Raw genomic sequence first — 18,946 nt, forward strand, 5'->3', positions numbered from 1 at the left:
TCTACTGCTGGCATTGTTGGGACTGGATAGTAAGGGCCTCTGTATGCAGACAACATGAACTTTGAAGTTTAAGTTGGTAGTTCCAAAGGGAGATTGCAGAGGGTGAGGCTGGTGTCAGAGCCTCAGCTTATTTATCTCCAAAGTTAGTGCATTAGGCAGCACCACTAGTGTACGTCTGGGAGTGGTTGGCATCTGGTTTTAATTTCAAGAGGCTTGCAGTCTCCTCTGGCATGTCCATACCATTTAAGTCCTATGAATCTTTGGGCTGTAGTTGTCGTTTCTCAGGAGGTTGGCGCATCTGTGTCCCTTTGAAATTCCCAAGACTGGAGGATGCTGCGGTGTTGGCCACAGTTGGAGGCTTTAGTCATGCTGGGGAGGATGACTGTGGGTCCTTGGGAGGCTTGCTCCTGCAGGATCGAGACTATGTAGGTCAGGCAGCATGACTTCTGCAAGTCATCCATGCACCCGGTGTCTGCCTGGTGTGCTATGGGTGTTGAAGTGATTCTCAGTTACTGCACCACTAGAAACCAACGGGAAGAGGTCGTTTAATTCCAGGAGTGGTAGAATCAAGAGAAATGTTCCCAGGAACACCACTGTGAACGTCTAAAACTTGGAAATTGTAAGTGCTTAATCCCAGGCAGAGTAAGTGTGGAGTCAGCCATTGAATGGATGTCAGTTTACTTTGTCATGATAGTTCAGGATTGGTTCAGAGGAAGTTTATTTCAACCCTCCCTTGGGTTCCCCACCCCCCAACCACTCCACTATCTAGTGTCAAAATATTGAGTATCACCCTTGATCGTGGGTGGAATTAAGAAAACATACTTAAAGGATGTTTCCAAAAAATTTTGGCCTGTGTCAACTCATGGGATCATGTTTGTTAGTTGAAATATCCATTGCATTAATCATGGGCGTTGAAAAGTTAGACACAAATAGAAAACCTAGTGTGCACTAGGCCCTGGAATACTTTCTATCCCTTTGTAAAACTTGAGCTCCTCATGGAAGAAGCATAACCTTGCTCAGATACAGTTGTTGGAAGTACATAACTTGGAAGAATAGCATCTTGGGTGTCATCTGTAGCTGGAGGTGCTACAGAGACACGGGGCATGGGGTTCCTCACTTTCCTAAGGTGTTGAAATATCTTCTGAGAGAAGTGACCTTAATTGAAACTTACAGTGTGTGGGGTGTATCATGGGGACAGGAAGTAGATAAAGACGTGTAGGCAATGGAATTTCAGGGTGAGGAAAGGAGCCCAGTGATGGCCGATTTCTGGCTTGGGCAATTGGGTGGTAGGTGATCTAGTCACTTAAAAGCTAGGCCACCAAGCAGATGATCTGACAACATGCTTTGCAGTTGTAAGCTTGGGCTTCCAGGGGCCCTGCCATGTGAGGAGTAGAACAGCTTGCGGGTAGTCTGGTATCTTTTGGTAATGCTTAAAACTAACTTCTAAAACACACTGCGTGTTAAACATATAGTGACATTCTTAGAGTTGCGGTTGGACCGTAATTTTCATGGAGTAGATGACATCATGCAGCTAAATCTCCCATGACTGTTGAAAGATTTAGTTCCTCAGGTCCATGGAAGAGTCCCAGATATGGATGTGGGGGAGATGTACATGTGGGTCCATGGTCATTAACACTAATAGATGAAGAGTTTTCAGGGTAAGAGCATTGTTGGGCGCACTGTGCTGGGCAGTGGTCTTTGGCTGTGTCATGATAACTACCGGCAACTAGAAGAACCAGTTCTCCTTGAGTGCCCTGAGGTGGGCCCTGGGACATGGTCCTGAGAAAAAATGAGTACCTTCTGTCTTGCATTGTCCCCACTTGATACAAACATCTAAATTTAGAAGGCACAGCTGTCTAACATCTCAACCTGGACAGAAAGAACTGTCTTTAACTTTCGAGGATGTAGAGTCCCAAAATTATTTCCCATAAAGCTACATCTGATTAGGTAGCAAATCAACCAGTTCCTTCTACGGCTGACTCATTAATGATGATGAGCTAAGTTATGCTCAGTGTAAAGGGAATTGGCTGAGTTAATAGTGCTGGGGGCTTCCCTGGTGGCGCAGTAGTTGAGAGTCCGCCTGCCGATGCAGGGGACACGGGTTCATGCCCTGGTCCGGGAAGATCCCACATGCTGCGGGGCGGCTGGGCCTGTGAGCCATGGCCGCTGAGCCTGCGAGTCCGGAGCCTGTGCTCCGCAACGGGAGAGGCCACAACAGTGAGAGGCCCGCATACTGCAAAAAAAAAAAAAAAAAAAATAGTGCTGGGATAGCACATAAGACTTTCAGTGTCGATAAGTGAGCTCCAGACTAAGGGGGTGGGTATCTTGGCCATAAAAATACTTTCATTCCCATGGCAAATTAGATCACTAACATGACAACAAGTAAGACATTTAAATGAAACAGCAGTTCTTGATCATCAGCAGCTGTGCACACAACTCAGTTTAGGTAGGTTTGGTTTTGTTTATGTTCAATTCCAGGTTAGCTCAAAAGAATCAAGGTACCCAAGCTTGAATCTGGCCCTGTGGACAGGAATCTAGACTGTTTCAGATGATCCTTTATTGGATGGAACGTACAAACGAGTCTCGGCCTCACGGATGTACTGTGACACAGGATATTTCTAGCTTCTTGCCTGTCTTGCTTTGCCAACTGTCTATCCAACTTCTATAAATGGTAGAATAGTATTTTGAGACTTCGAGCAGATAGTAGATAACGGTGCATTGTAAACTGTAGAATTACTCTCCAGGTGTGTGGCAAAATCCACACTGACTACACATCTATTAAGTTTTTACTATGTTCCAGATGCTGTGCTGTGTGCCCCAGATAAATCAGCTAAATGGCTGATTCTGCTAGGCTGTGTAAGGACTGCTAAGGAGACAAACTGCACTGGCGAGGGTTTTATCCTGCAAATGAGATTGGATTACTCATGGGGAGATAACAGGAAGGTAGTCTGTAACCAATGGAAGAGTCTGAATTCAGATGAGCAGGGCAGCTCCCTACCTCTTATGACCCATGAGGATCTCTTAGGGGAAATGGCTTTGGAGCACAGCATCACTTTAGGGGTTACAGTATGCAAATTGAGGCAAACCTTTTGAGGCTTTTTGGCAGGGAAACCTCACCAGACTCCTGCCTGAGTGCCTGTCATGGTCTTCCAGGCCCTGGCTTCTGGCTTTCTCGGTGCTGGATCCGTGACTGCACTGAGTCCTGCAGTATACTTCTCCTCCTGTAAACTCACCCAATCCAGGCCTCCTGTATGTGGGGTGGACCTTTGGTGCCCAAATCCAACCTTCAATTCCTTGCCCTTGAGGTTTCTAGAAGGCAGTGCCCTGCAGGAACTAATGACACATAGATGAGCCCCTTTTGTAACGGCGAAGCTCTGTGGGGAGAACTTGTCTCAGACTCTGGGCTGGTAAGGCATTAACTTCTCACCAGGGGCCTTGTTTTCATGATCCAGGTGAAGCTGGAGGCCAGCCTGTAAGAACGAGCTTCCGGGGCTTCCCTGGTGGCGCAGTGGTTGGGGGTCCGCCTGCCGATGCAGGGGACACGGGTTCGTGCCCCGGTCTGGGAAGATCCCACCTGCCACGGAGCGGCTGGGCCCGTGAGCCATGGCCGCTGAGCCTGCGCGTCTGGAGCCTGTGCTCCGCCAATGAGAGAGGCCACAACAGTGAGAGGCCCATGTACCGCAAAAAAAAAAAAAAAGAACGAGCTTCCTGGTGTGGCTGTGAGGGGCTGCTGGCGTTCACTGCTCTGGATGCTCCTTGGCGTAGACGGGGGCTGCGTATGCCGGAGTACGGCTCTGTGTCCGTGCTGGCTGAAGTTTAGCAGCTCTTATGGCTATGACTGGCTTTAACCTGCATGGGTGTGTGGACTCAGAACAGCTGGAGTATCAAACGTGGCCTTGACTAGTGTCCTGAGGTGCTAGGCTCCATCTGGGTTTAAAACAGAAAAGGAGTTTAATCTGACTCACTTGAGGCACACTTGTCTGCAACCTCAGTCTAAGCAGAACTCAGGATTGGAGCAGATTTTCCTTGTCGGGGTCTAAAGAGGCTTGAAAGCAGGTAGTGACAGGAGGACACAGCACCAGAGCTTGTGACCCAGAAAGGAGCCCAGCTGGCTGTCGTGTACTGAATGAGTCTCTGTGATGCCTTGGTTGGCCCCCTCTTGCTGGGGCCGTGCTCAGTAGGAAAACTCAGACTTGTTAAGATGGTGTGGGATGGAAGGAGTGTGGCGTAGTGAGCTCTACAGAGCCCTCCAGATGGTGATCCTAGTGAAATAGACCCCTGAGCTTAGAATTCATCCAGAAAAACCTGCTCAGGGATACATCGCTGGCTGACTTTCAGAGCCTGCTCTCTGCGAGCCAGAACAGATGAGCAGATCAGGAGCATAGAGGCTCCACCCTTAAGTCTTGGCCTCCCCGGCCCAGGATTTGACTGTCCCCTGTCCTGAGTAGCTGGGGAGCTGATTCAGTTGTCTCAGGACCCCATTGAAGCAAACTATCAATCTCAGAGTAGCAGATGTTTATACCCTACATGTGCTAAGCTTCTTCAGACCCTGCCTGTCATGCAGGGGTTGCTAGGCTTGGTGATAAGAACCAATAGGCTATGGGGGCCTGGCTGTGGAATTCAAAGAAAACAGAGCCCTGCTGGATCTTTCGTTAGCATACAGATGCCTGAGCTGGGGGATGGAGTCTTGGTCTGGGTATATGATTCCGGCTCCAGTTTCAATCCTATTTGGACGAAGACCCTACGAATTCATGCAGTAACTCGGATTCAGTGGTTCCTTATCCCATAGGAGATGGAGTAACTGTCATTGGAGAAATTCCCTGAAAGTCATCCATGTGAACAGCCTTAAGTGAGCACTCGTCCCAAAACACACCCGAGAAAACACCAGGACTATAGGGAATGTGGGGCTAGTGGTCCCATGGGAGTGACTCTCCAAACGCAGTAAATGTGGGGGCACCTTGGATGCTTATCCTTTAGGATACATGTGATTGTCCACCTTGGAGAATAATCCTGTCGGTTCCCATCTCGCTACATCCTTTGGGGAAAAATTGGCTCACACTGGAGAAAAACCTCATCCGCTCACTGAACATAATGAGTCCTCTCCTTTCATGTGTGTCCAAAGCCTCACTGGAGGGCAAAGGGGATCCACGTGGAGGTACCGTCAGCCTTTCAGTTAGTGTGAATCCTGCTGCACAAACCTCACTGGGGTTTAACGTTTCGCTCTCGTTTGCTGTAGATAAGTTGGTCTGATTCGGCATGGAGATTTTTTTGCGAGACAGTGATGAAAATCCTATTAAATTTTAATGGTCCGAAATGCCGATCCTCTACAACCCCAGGCATGGCCCATTTAGGTGGGCCACGAATCCTAACGTTCAGGTCACAGCATCTATTCTTCAGTGGGTTATACTGAAGACATTGAGTTTAAGATAGAAAATAAAGGTGGGTCCTATGTGAATTGTTCTGAAGTCTTCGTGGCCAGGAATCTGACTTTTGTGGGGACAGCACCTCGTGCTGCTGGCACCTCGATGGGACTGCCTCACCCTGGTCTTTGCTGAAGTTGCTCTTCTGTGCCTTGGTCAGTTCTCTGCTGGCCATCTGTCATGCTAATGCTCTCGTGTTGCTGATGAAGAAACCTCCCTTCTGGGTGGAGATGGCCTGGGAGGGCTATAGAGACAGACACAAGGCTGGCCAACTTTCCTGTTGAATCATGAGATGTCTTGTTAGCTGGTCTGTTCGTGTCCTCTTTCCAAATATGACTTGGTGTTGGCTGCTGAATTGCATGCGCAATAAATTACGGGTAGGTGAGATAGTGAGAAATGAGGCTGGCTGTGGGGAGCTGGATGCTACCGGGTTGTGATGGGCTCAGATGAAGTTAAATCCAAAAGAACTATAAGAACAAACGCCTCCTTTTAAAACTCCTCCGTTGTGAGGGTAAAGCTGCAGAGGTTGGCTTTACCTCTTGTGGTCCCACATCGTGGGACCTCCCCCAGATGAGGTGGGCCCCCCAGTCCCTCCCACTGGCAGTGCCTGAATGTGGACAGTGGTGTGATGGGGGGATCAGAGACCCAATCCTGGGAGAGTTGGGTCAACTGGCTGAGATGGGCAGAAGGGTGCCAGCTGCCCCTCGCAGTAAATCCCTTTGCAAATGGCTCCCTCCCGAGAGATTACCAGAGATTCCAGGCTCCAGGTGGGCCCTGGGCCACGTCCTCCCTATGGGAATGACAACCCTGAGCTAAAACCAAGCTACGGCTTCACAGGCCCCACCCAGAAAACACGTCTGGAACTGCCAAGCAACAAACTCTGATTCTAAAACCTTGACCACCTTGCAGAAGCAGAGAATGTCCTGACTTTTGAGGCAGGTGGGCACAGGGGCCCTGGAGGTGGTGCTAACAGCTGGGAAAGGACACCACAGGGAGGGAGCTGTGAGCCCGTGCTGGGGTTTGCGTGGTGGGTGGGTGTAGTTGAAGATTCGATAAACGGATACCGAGTTTCCTTGGCTGTAATGGGATTGCCGTGTTTCCCCTTAAACAGAAGGAAGGGGATGTAGGTGAACATTGTAGGATGCTGCTGACTTCATGGTAACTGGCTGAAATGGGGGAGAAGACCTAGGAATGGCCTCTCCAGCCCTTCATTTTCTCATGTGCTTACGTTTGGGAACCTTATCCCAGGACAAAATGTCCAAGGTTCAGACTCCTGGAAATAGGACGAGCTGTGTCCGCTGCTGGGCCCTCAGCACCCCCAATGGCACACAGCTCAGCCTCTGAACACGCCAAGCAGGGTGGCCGCACCTGCCGCCTGCAAAGTTCTGATGGCTGCACCCTGGGGCCCAGGACAGGCTACAGTCCGAATGGGCTTCCTGGACCACCTAGAAAAAAAGATCGGGGACAAGAAATTCAAGAATTTTTGGTAAAGTCTGACGCCCTGGCGCATGGCAGTCCAGACTTACGGGGGACTTTGGCTATCTGCTTAGGGCGGTGGTGCTGGGGATGGTTATGGCAGGTGGTTTGGGGGGCAGTCGCTCCAGTGGACGTGGAGTTCTTCCCACACGTGTCTTTACGAGTGAGAGGCACCTTGGAGCTTGAGGTCAGAGCAAGACAAAGGACTTCCTAAACTGAAGAATCTCTTTTTAAACCTAGGAATTTTGCCCTGGGCAGATGTTGGGGGCCTCAAAATGGACATTCCTCGTGGTCCAGGATGGGTCAGCCTCTTCCCGCGAGATGTGTGAGAAGCATTTCGCTGTGCTGGGAGAGCTTCTGGGGCAGATGCGTACGGGAGGTTTGGCTTTTCCTACCCACCGTAAAAGGCTACAAACACCAGGAGGCAGAGAACGCCTGCCTTGGGAGAGGGAACTTGGTGACAGGAGTCAAGGCCATCATCTGGAAGTCTGATAACATCACTGAATGCCTCTGCCTCTTAGTTGCCCTTTGCATGGTACTTAATGATATGCCTTAGTTTTAGTCTTTCAGAATGAGTTCTACTTTCTTTTGCCAGGTTTGTGTACTAAGCAAATCTGGAGAAGCACTGAGGGTGGTGTCCTGGAGCCGTGATGGGGAGAGAGGCTGGCAGACAGTGTGGACTGCAGCCAGGATCCAGGGGAGTGCTTCTGTAGGGGTCCCAGTGGAAGTGGGACCCTCCCTCCCTGGAGTCGGTGCCCCACAGTGCTCGGATGCCATGATGGTGAACTTGCAGGACTTGCTGCTACGTGTCACCTGATGTCAAAGTTGTACCTTCTCAGCTATAGTCTCTGCCAGACTGCAAGCTCCCCGAAGGCAGGGACGATGTGCTGATAACAGCGGTGTTTCTGGTGCTCAGCATGAAGTTTCCTTGGAGCCTCCCAGGGGTGTTGAGTGCTTGGATGTTGCCTCTTATGTGATCCGGCTCAGTTGTTCCATAGGTTCTGTTGCTTCAGGATCACACTGGGCCTTATCTGCTGTCTCTCTTGTGAGCTCACTAAGGACAGGGAAGCAGGCTTTCCTTAGCTCCTTCCTTCCCCACCAAAAGTTTGGTGTAGCCTAACCCGAGGTGTTGAGGCAGGACTGAGCCCGTGCTGCTGCATGAGGAGGTGGGGTGTGGTTTCACTAAGTCCCTGGTTGGACAGGACTCACTGGCCCCACGGGGGCTGTCTTGTGACCCCTGGGTGCCAGAAACGCCTGCCTCCTGTCTGTAAGGGGCATGTTTCTCAAGGGTCCTGTTCCCTCAGCTTTCGCATGTCCAGGTGCTTTTTGTGGCAAATGTTGCCCCTTTAAGTGGAGGTGGAGGGAAGGATGTCTGGGTTACTGAGAATAAGGGGAAGAGTCTTCAAATGTGGACTCGGGCCTGATGCACGGGTGTTACCGAACTGGGATCCTTAGCCCGAAGCCCCACAAGCCAAACGCTGAGATGCAGAGACGTATAGCAGAGGAAGGGTTTGTCCCTGAGGAAGCCAAGCAAGGAGACAGGATGAATCTCTAATCCACGTCCCCAATGGGGAGGGGCTCAGGGTATTTATGGGACAAAGAAGCAGGGTGGCCTGGGGAGCGTGGGGAATGGTGACTGGAAATAAGGAAAAGGTGAGGTAGTCACTGTCCTGCGCAGGTGCAGCTAAGCTACAGGCTTCTTCGTGGGATGCATGTTTGGAAAATGGCAGTAGGATCTGAGGGAGTTTTTGGCCCTTTGATGTCAAAAGGCCATCCTTCAGACACTCGCACATGCCCATTTGGAGGGTCGATGTTCTTAACCAGTCTGAACTGCTGGGGCTGGAACTAGACAACAGCTGACTCCAAGTTCTTGGAAAACAACTTGTACACTAACATCCTGAATCCTATGTCAGATACTATCTGTAGGGGTGGTGAAAGGGTCTTCTAACTTTAGACTACGTGATGCTGGGAGGATATGCACGTTTTGGTAAACAAAGCGAGTTGACCCGTGAGGGCATCTTACAGATGGTGAAGCAAGTTACAGTTTAATGGCTCTAGCTGATGGCTACCCTTGGTTTTACAGGGAGATGCCTTCTGAATTGTCACCAGATGGCACTTTCTAGGTGTCTGGGTCCTGGCTGCCTCCTCATGGGCTCCTGGGTTTATGTCCTCATGGTGAGATGTGTGGCTTCAAGGCACGTGAAAGAGCCACACAGCTGGGGAAACTCCTCAGGGCGCTCTGGTACAAGTGGAATAAGGCCACATCGTGTCCTTGTGTCTGCTTCACTTAGAATCTTTGAGGTTTATCCACATTTGTTACATGCGTCAACGTTACTCCTTTCTAATGTCTGAAAGAGACCTGGCATACATGTATCATCCTTCGTTTCTATTCATCTGTTAAGGACACTTGGGGTTTCCTTTTGATTCTTTGATTCTTCACTCTGGTCTCTTCCTAGCAGTCAAAGGGCACTGGCCCCATCATGGGGCTCTACCTTTGTGACCCCAGCTAAGCCTAATACTTTCAGAGCCCCACACCTCCAAATACCATCACACTGAGGGTTAGGAGTTCAACATATGAACTTTAGGGGGGCATCACACTGAGGGTTAGGAGTTCAACATATGAACTTTAGGGGGCATAGAAACATTGTCTATAACAGCTGAGCTTTTAGCTATCTCATCCTGAAGTAGGTGAGCTGTTTTTTTCCCCAAAACATCTTTTGTGATAAAATACCTACAACATAAAATTCGCCACTTGAACTATCTTAAGCATACAGTATACAAGCATTACAATCAGTATGCAATCGGTGGCAATCATTACTGATGGTTGTACAATATTGTTAGGGTAATTTGAAAACTTGTTCAGCACTGTACAAAAACTCTGCAACTATTAAGCAATGACTCACATTCCCCCCCCCCCCCCCCGTCTCCAGCCCTTGGCAACCTCTAATCTATTAATTAACTTGCTTATTCTCTATTTCATGTCATTTGATCACAAAGCATTTGTCCTTTTGTCTGACTTATTTATTCTAAATAACTTCAAATTTCATCCACGTTGTGCAATGTGTCAGAAATCCAATCCTTCCCTGGGTCTGAATAACAATCCATTGCCTGGATATACCAAGTTTTATTTCTCTTCACTTGTTGATGGATAATGGAGTTTCCACATCTTGGCTCTTGTGAATGTTGCAGTCAATACTGGTGTACAGGTAACTGCTGAAATCCATGTTTTCAGTTCTTTTGAGTGTTTAACAGGAATGACTAGGTCAAATGGTAATTCTGTGCTTAGCACTTTGAAGAGCTGTCAAACAATGAACTGGTTCTTGAGGCGCTTCTATGTAGAAGACATAAGGTCCTAAGGTCCTTTTGGAATAAGACCCCCCACAGGTGACAAAATCAACTCCTTGTAGTTTCATACTTGAAGCTGAACATCTAGGAAGGTCATATCTGCTACATTAACCTCTGGAAGAGGAAGCCCAGCCATCCATTCAGGGGGTGAAGATTCTTTCTTCAAGGACACTTGGGGATCATTTGTTGTTAAGAGTCAACAGAACTGAAAGCTCAGTCCTTTTCTCAATGAATTCTTATATGAAGATCTTCCCTGTTAAGTAGTTTCAGATTTTGAAGCCAGTGACTCCTTATCCAATGGCAGAAAATAGAAACCACTTTGCAGCTCTTCCATAGCATCTTGTTTCTGCCTCACGAGATTTCCTGCTGTACTCTGCAACGCTTAGGAACATGCCTGACTTCCCTGAGGCAGCCAGTCTTGAGCCTTGAGTGGTTCACCATGATGCTTATCCTTTGATTTTGGGGGAATCTTTTCAGGCCTTGTCCTCGATACCTGGGGGTAGAGGGTCTATCTAGTGATGAGTAAAAATAGAAATATTAGTTTTAATCCCATCTTTCAGAATCAAGACTGGAGAGTTTTTATCATGCTTTTAGAAGTTCTTTGGACTGACTGGCCATTAAAAGTTTACATCCTTACAGGGATCCTGGAAGGGGGCCAGTTCTATGCATTATAGGCATACCTGGAGATACTGCAGGTTCAGTTCCAGACCACCACAAAAAAGCGAAGATCAGTGTCACACGTTTTTTGGTTTCCCAATGTGGATAAAAGTTGTTTAGACTACCCTGTAGTCTATTAAGTGTGCAATAGCATGTACATTAAATTACTTATTGCTAAAAATTGCTAACCACCACCTAAACCTTCAGTGAGTAATAACCTTATTGCTGGTGGGGAGTCTCACCTTGATGTTGATGGCTGTTGACTTATCAGGGTGGTGATTGCTGAAAGTTGGGGGGTAGCTGTGGCGATATCTTAATAAGACGACAGTGAAGCCTGCCATGTTGACTCTCTTTCATGATTTCTCTGTAGCGTGAAATGCTGTTTGGCTTTTTACCCATAGAACTTTCAAAACTTGAGTCAATCCTCTGAAACTCTGCTGCTGCTGCTTTCATTGACTAAGTTGCTGTAACATTCTAAGTCGTTTGTCATTTCAATAGTCTTCATGGCATCTTCACCAGGTAGATCCTTTCTCTTCTCTAAGAAGCAACTCTTCATCCGTTAAAGTGTTATAGAGCGCGGCAATTTGGTCATATCTTCAGGCTCCACCTCACTCTAGTTCTCCTGCTAGTTCTATCACCTCCATAGTTACTTCCTCTGCTGAAGTCTTGAACCCCTCAGTCATCCATGAGTATTGGAATCGACTTCTTCCAAATTCCTTTGAATGTTTATTTGACCTCTTCCCACGAATGACAAATGTTCTTCATGGCATCTAGAATGGCGAATCCTTTCCAGAAAGTTCATGTACTTTGCCCAGATTCAGAGGAATCACTCCTCATGGCAGCTATAGCCTTATGAAATGTTTTTAAAATAATGAGACTTGAAAGTCAAAATGACTTCTTGATCCATGGCTGCAGAATGGATGTTGTTAGCAGGCATGAAAACGACATAAATCTCTTACATCTCCATCAGAGCTCTTGGGTGACCAGGTGTATTTTCAATGGGCAATAATATTTTGAAAGGAATCTTTTTCTGAGCAGTAGGTATCAACAGTTAAAATATTCAGGAAACCATGTTAACAAAATATGCTGTCATTCAGGCTTTGTGCCATTTACAGAGCACAGGCAGAGTCCATTTAGCATAATTAAGGGCCTAGGATTTTTTTTTTTTTTTTGCGGTACGGGCCTCTCACTGTTGTGGCCTCTCCCATTGTGGAGCACAGGCTCCAGACACGCAGGCTCAGTGGCCATGGCTCACGGGCCTAGCCGCTCCGCAGCATGTGGGATCTTCCCGGACCGGGGCACGAACCCGTGTCCCCTGCATTGGCAGGCAGACTCTCAACCACTGCGCCACCAGGGAAGCCCCGGGGCCTAGGATTTTTGAAATCATCAATGAACATTGGCTTCAACTTATTCCCCAGCTGCATGAGTGCCGAACAAGAGTCAGCCTGTCTTAAAGCTTTGAAGGCAGGCATTGACTTCTCTTCAGCCATGCAATTCTCTAATATGAGGCTGTGTTTTCTGCATTGAAAAAATCTGTTTAGTGTAGCCACCTTCGTTAGTGATCTTAGCTAGATCTTTTGGATAACTTGCTGCAGCTTCTCCATCATCAGTTGTTACTTCCTCTTGCACTTCTAAGTTAGGGAAGATGGCTTCTTTCCTTAAACCTCCTGAACCAACCTCTGCCTGTTGGTTCAAACTTATGCAGCTTCCTCACCTCCCTGACTTCATAGTGAAGAGAGTTAGGGCCTTGCTCTGGATTAGGCTCTGGCTTAAGGGAATGTTGTGGCTGGTTTGCTCTTCTATCCAGATCAGTAAAACTTTCTCCATGTCAGCAATAAGGCTGTTGAACTTTCTTTGTGCGTTCGCGTTCACTGGAGAAGCACTTTCAGTTTCCTTCAAAAACTTTTCCGTTGCATTCACAACTTGGCTAACTGTTTGGCACGAGAGACCTAGTAGCTTTCGGCCTCTCTCAGCTTTTGACATGCCTTCCTCACTCAGCTTAATCATTCTAGCTTTTGATTTAAGGTGAGACATGCGACTCTTCCTTTCATTTAACCCTACAATGGCCTCTAAGAGTTCATTCATTGGCCTAATTTCAATGCTGTTGTATCTCAGGAAATTCAGAGGCACAAGGAGAGGGGGAGATACGGTGGAGTGGACAGTTGGTAGAGCCGTCAGAACACAGTTATATGGGTGCAGTTCATGGTGTCCCCAAACAATTATAATAACAACATCAAAGATCACTGATCAGAGATCACCGTACCAAATACAATAATGAAGTTTGAAATATTGTGAGAATCACACTGTGACAGACATGCAGTGAACACATGTTTTTGGAAAAATGGTGCTGATACTTGCTCGATGCAGGGTTGCCACAAACCTGCAATTTGTTTAAAAACAAAAAAGGGAAATGCAATGAAGTGGAGCACATAGATGAGGTGTAGCTGTGAAGCTATCCTGGTGTGTGGTCTCCTGCCTTCCACCACCTACCTGCCCTGGAGTGACTGAGTCTGGGGGTCCTGGATGGTCTTCTGTGGCTGGACCTGTCTTTCCTGGTCAGAGAAGTACCCAGAAAGGGCTGTGGGGGCCATGGAGGCATTTTTGATAACTTGGTACAACTGTTCTGGGGCACCTGCTGGTAAAGAGAGGTTGGATTCTCAAGCCCTTTCTTTGAAGGTCAGCCTCAAGTACAAGCTGTGTGTTCACCTGATGGGGGCCAGTGTGCCCACCCAAGTGGCCGTGCAGAATGGAGAGGATGTGCACTGCCCAACGGCTTGCCCTCTCTACCCCAGCACTAAACATGGGGCATCCTTATAACCCCTGGGCTTGTGCCCCTCAGAGCCCAGAGAATCTCCAAGGAGTTACCATCCCTGTTGAGTCTGAGTTCACTCTCCTAGAATAATTCCTGCTTCTGAAACATAGTCTGTGGGCCTGCAGAGGAGGGGGTGCCGGTCCTTGTGCTGAGGGGCTCTGGCCAGAGGGAGCTGTTGGCCGAGAGACTGAGGAGAGGATTGAGCCCCTTGCTCTCACAGAGGGGAGGAGGCTGTCAGAGTGGCCAGAACTTGTCACATGTGTCCCCTACGGGTCTCCATTTGGTAGTCAGGTGCCGGCACTGCTGGGGGCTGGGCCATGATGCAGCTTTGGGGAAGTGTAAGTGGGTAGGGCTATAAAGCAATCTGCAGGTTAACCAAGTTCTTCAGGGTCATCTGTGATATGTGGCCTGACTTTCTGAGCTTCCAATAGTGTAAATTGGTTTTTTTAAGTGAAAATGTTTATATAGAGAGACACACTCCATAGACAGAGTGTGGGCCATTTCAGAAGGTGAGAGCGACCCCAATAGTGTAAATTGTGATTGAAGAGTAAACATTTACATGAAGCCCTTTGACTTACCTGTATATAACAAGGGCTTTATATTAAGGATCATGGTTTTTGTCTGTGAAACTTTGAAATGTATCACTTCTGCCAGATGGCAGTGAGTGGATTTGACAAAATCACCACCTTAACTGGCTCGTTAGGCAATTCACTTTTGCTGTTCTTGTACTGTGGGTATATTGTAGTTTCAAAATGTACACTGAAGCCATCCTTGGAAAATACCTGTCAGCTTTGCCAACTTGGGCAGGGTTATGGGCTTTCAAACTAGACTGTCCTCGTCCATGACTTGGAATGGAAAGTATAAATGCTGCTCTGCCCCCATATTTCTGACCCTTTATTCTTCACACATTACTGCTAAGGAAAGGAATGAACTATATAAATTACTTAATTCCCTCTGGTTATTGCATGACAAAGTGAATTTTTAAAATAAATTTATTTATTTGGTTTATTTTTGGCTGCATTGGGTCTTCGTTGCTGCACGTGGGCTTTCCCTAGTTGTGAGCGGGGGCTATTCTTCGTTGCGATGAGCGGGCTTCTCATTGCAGTGGCTTCTCTTGTTGAGAAGCACAGGCTCTAGGCGTGCGGGCTTCAGTAGTTGTGGCATGGGGCTTCAGTAGTTGTGACTCGTGGGCTCTAGAGCGCAGGCTCAGTAGTTGTGGTGCATGGGCTTAGTTGCTCCGCGGCACGTGGGATCTTCCCGGACCAGGGCTCGAACCCGTGTCCCCTGCATTGGCAGGCGGGTTCTTAACCACTGCACCACCAGGGAAGCCCGACAAAGTGAATTTTAAGATCTCTTATTAGGAACATACTTAGACATAAACATACATAGTGAGCATAGCGTAATATGTACGCAGAACCATCTCCTTGACTCCGTGCAATTTGTTCTTGATTAAATGCTCTCCAAGCCTCACCTGAGGCAGTTAAGATAGTCGGGTGTATTAGAGGTGGTCACGGGATGCTGACTGTGACAAGCAGGTGACACATGTCACTCATAGGTCTGATAAACAGTGAGCATAGAAACTATCTAAGCAGGGACGATAATGTCAGGCACTGGTCACCAGGACCACTCCACCTGCAGGTTGGATCTGGGAGAGGACTTCTCCCAAGCCCTGCTTAGCTTGACGTGACTGGGTGCCTTCATGTTAAAGAGAACGCATTTCCAGCTTCTCCAGAGATGGGCTTGTCTCATCTTAGCATGTCTTGCTGCCTGTGAACAGCATCTCTGGCTCATCCAGCTGCTTCAAGTTGGACGTGGTTGGGAGCTCCTTAGGGGTCTGTGCTCTGGTGCTCTCTGGCCAGGAGGTCATGTGGTGAGCCTAGTCAGGGCTAGCCCAGCCCTGAGGCTGATGCAGGGCCAGCAGAGAAGATGCAGCTAGAGAAAAGACGTGCCCAGGCCTACCCTAGTGCTGAGTAGGTTTTAGGGGTGTTCCAGGATTTCAGTTGTCTAGGTCAAGGTCTGATATTCGTAGGGAGCATAGCATCTCTCAGGGTGGGCTTGGGAGACCAGAATGTCAAGCTTCCACAGGCTTCTGCTCTCCATGTCTGCTGTTGTGATGCTCTCGGGCCACCAGGTGGTGCCAAAGGGCTCCCCTCAGCCAGCAGCCAGGCGGGAAACTCTGGGGACTCAAGAATGGGTTTTGGGGCTTCCCTGGTGACACAGTGGTTGAGAATCTGCCTGCCAATGCAGGGCACACGGGTTCGAGTCCTGGTCTGGGAGGATCCCACATGCCGCAGAGCAACTGGGCCCGTGAGCCACAACTACTGAGCCTGCGCACCTGGAGCCTGTGCTCTGCAACAAGAGAGGCCGCGACAGTGAGAGGCCCGCGCACTGCGATGAAGAGTGGCCCCAGCTCGGAGCTTCCGGGAAGATGGCGGAAGAGTAAGACGTGGAGATCACCTTCCTCCCCACAGATACACCAGAAATATATCTACACGTGGAACAACTACAGAACACCTACTGAATGCTGGCAGAGGACCTCAGACCTCCCAAAAGGCAAGAAACCCCCCACGTACCTGGGTAGGGCAAGAATAAACAGAGACAAAAGGATAGGGACGGGACCAGCACCAGTGGGAGGGAGCTGTGAAGGAGGAAAGGTTTCCACACACTAGGAAGCCCCTTTGCGGGCGGAGACTGCGGGTGGCGGAGGGGGAAAGCTTCGGAGCGGAAACTCCGGAAGAGAGCACAGCAACAGGGATGCGGAGGGCAAAGCGCGGAGATTCCCACACAGAGGATCAGGGCCGACCGGCACTCACCAGCCCGAGAGGCTTGTCTGCTCACCCACCGGGGCGGGCGGGGCTGGGAGCTGAGGCTCGGGCTTCGGTCGGAGTGCAGGGAGAGGACTGGAGTTGGCAACGTGAACACAGTCTGCAGGGGGTTAGTGCGCCACGGCTAGCCGGGAGGGAGTCCGGGGAAAAGTCTGGACCTGCCGAAGAGGCAAGAGACTTTTTCTTCCCCCTTTGTTTCCTGGCGCGCGAGGAGAGGGGATTAAGAGCCCTGCTTAAAGGAGCTCCAGAGACGGGCGCGAACCGCGGCTAACAGCGCGGACCCCAGAGACGGGCATGAGACACTAAGGCTGCTGCTGCCACCACCAAGAAGCCTGTGTGCGAGCACAGGTCACTATCCACACCCTGCTTCCGGGGAGCCTGTGCAGCCCGCCATTGCCAGGGTCCCGGGATCCAGGGACAAATTCCCCGGGAGAACACACAGCGCGCCTCAGGCTGGTGCAACGTCATGCTGGCCTCTGCAGCCACAGGCTTGCCCCGCACTCCGTGCCCCTCCCTCCCCCCGGCCTGAGTGAGCCAGAGCCCCCGAATCAGCGGCTCCTTTAACCCCGTCCTGTCTGAGCAAAGAACAGACGCCCTCCGGCGACCTACACGCAGAGGCGGGCCCAAATCCAAAGCTGAGACCCGGGAGCTGTGCGAACAAAGAAGAGAAAGGGAAATCTCTCCCAGCAGCCTCAGAAGCAGCGGATTAAATCTCCACAATCAACTTGATGTACCCTGCATCTGTGGAATACATGAATAGACAACGAATCATCCCAAATTGAGGAGGTGGACTTTGAGAGCAAGATTTATGACTTTTTCCCCTTTTCCTCTTTTTGTGAGTGTATATGTCTGTGTGAGATTTTATCTGTATAGCTTTGCTTCCACCATTTGTCCTAGGGTTCTATACGTCCTTTTTTAAAAAAAAATTTTTTCTTAATAATTATTTTTTTATTTTAATAACTTTATTATATTTTATCTTTATTTTACTTTATCTTATTTCTTTTTTTCCTTCCTTCCCTCCTTCCCTCCTTCCTTCCTCCCTCCCTCCCTCCCTCCCTCCTTCCTTCCTTCCTTCCTTCCTTTCTTTCTTTCTTTCTTTCTTTCTTTCTACTAATTCTTTCTTTCTACTTTTTCTCCCTTTTATTCTGAGCCGTGTGGATGAAAGGCTCTTGGTGCTGCAGCCAGGAGTCAGTGCTGTGACTCTGAGGTGGGAGAGCCAACTTCAGGACACTGGTCCACAAGAGACCTCCCAGCTCCACATAATATCAAATGGCGAAAATCTCCCAGAGATCTCCATCTCAACACCAGCACCCAGCTTCACTCAACAACCAGCAAGCTACAGTGAAGGACATCCTATGCCAAACAACTAGCAACACAGGAACACAACCCCACCCATTAGCAGAGAGGCTGCCTAAAATCATAATACAGCCCCACACACCCCAAAACACACCACCAGACGTGGACCTGCCCACCAGAAAGACAAGAGCCAGCCTCATCCACCAGAACACAGGCACTAGTCCCCTCCACCAGGAAGCCTACACAACCCACTGAACCAACCTTAGCCACTGGGGACAGACACCAAAAACAACGGGAACTATGAACCTGCAGCCTGCAAAAAGGAGACCCCAAACACAGTAAGATAAGCAAAATGAGAAGACAGAAAAACACACAGCAGATGAAGAGCAAGATAAAAACGCACCAGACCTAACAAATGAAGAGGAAATAGGCAGTCTACCTGAAAAAGAATTCAGAATATTGATAGTAAAGATGATCCAAAATCTTAGAAATAGAATGGACAAAATGCAAGAAATATTTAACAAGGACCTAGAAGAACTAAAGTTGAAACAAACAACGATGAACAACACAATAAATGAAATTAAAAATACTCTAGATGGGATCAATAGCAGAATAACTGAGGCAGAAAAACGGATAAGTGACCTGGAAGATAAAATAGTGGAAATAACTACTGCAGAGCAGAATAAAGAAAAAAGAATGAAAGAACTGAGGACAGTCTCAGAGACCTCTGGGACAACATTAAACGAACCAACATTTGAATTATAGGGGTTCCAGAAGAAGAAAAGAAAAAGAAAGGGACTGAGAAAATATTTGAAGAGATTATAGTTGAAAACTTCCCTAATATGGGAAAGGAAATAGTTAATCAAGTCCAGGAAGCACAGAGAGTCCCATACAGGATAAATCCAAGGAGAAATACACCAAGACACATATTAATCAAACTGTCAAAAATTAAATACAAAGAAAACATATTAAAAGCAGCAAGGGAAAAACAACAAATAACACACAGGGGAATCCCCATAAGGTTAACAGCTGATCTTTCAGCAGAAACTCTGCAAGCCAGAAGGGACTGGCAGGACATGTTTAAAGTGATGAAGGAGAAAAACCTGCAACCAAGA

General features: G+C 48.4%; 1 long non-coding RNA gene across 1 annotated transcript in view; it reads left to right on the forward strand.

Moving 5' to 3' along the window:
• Positions 1-14,979: 14,979 nt before the first annotated feature.
• The window catches only part of LOC117312386 (uncharacterized), a 141,624-nt gene continuing 137,657 nt past the window's right edge, over positions 14,980-18,946 (forward strand). Inside the window, exon 1 of the long non-coding RNA XR_012331933.1 lies at positions 14,980-16,263. This is a non-coding gene — a long non-coding RNA (uncharacterized lncRNA). The remainder of the gene's footprint in view (positions 16,264-18,946) is intronic.

This window comes from Tursiops truncatus, chromosome 5, assembly GCF_011762595.2.
Source record: "Tursiops truncatus isolate mTurTru1 chromosome 5, mTurTru1.mat.Y, whole genome shotgun sequence".
Classification (NCBI taxonomy): domain Eukaryota; kingdom Metazoa; phylum Chordata; class Mammalia; order Artiodactyla; family Delphinidae; genus Tursiops; species Tursiops truncatus.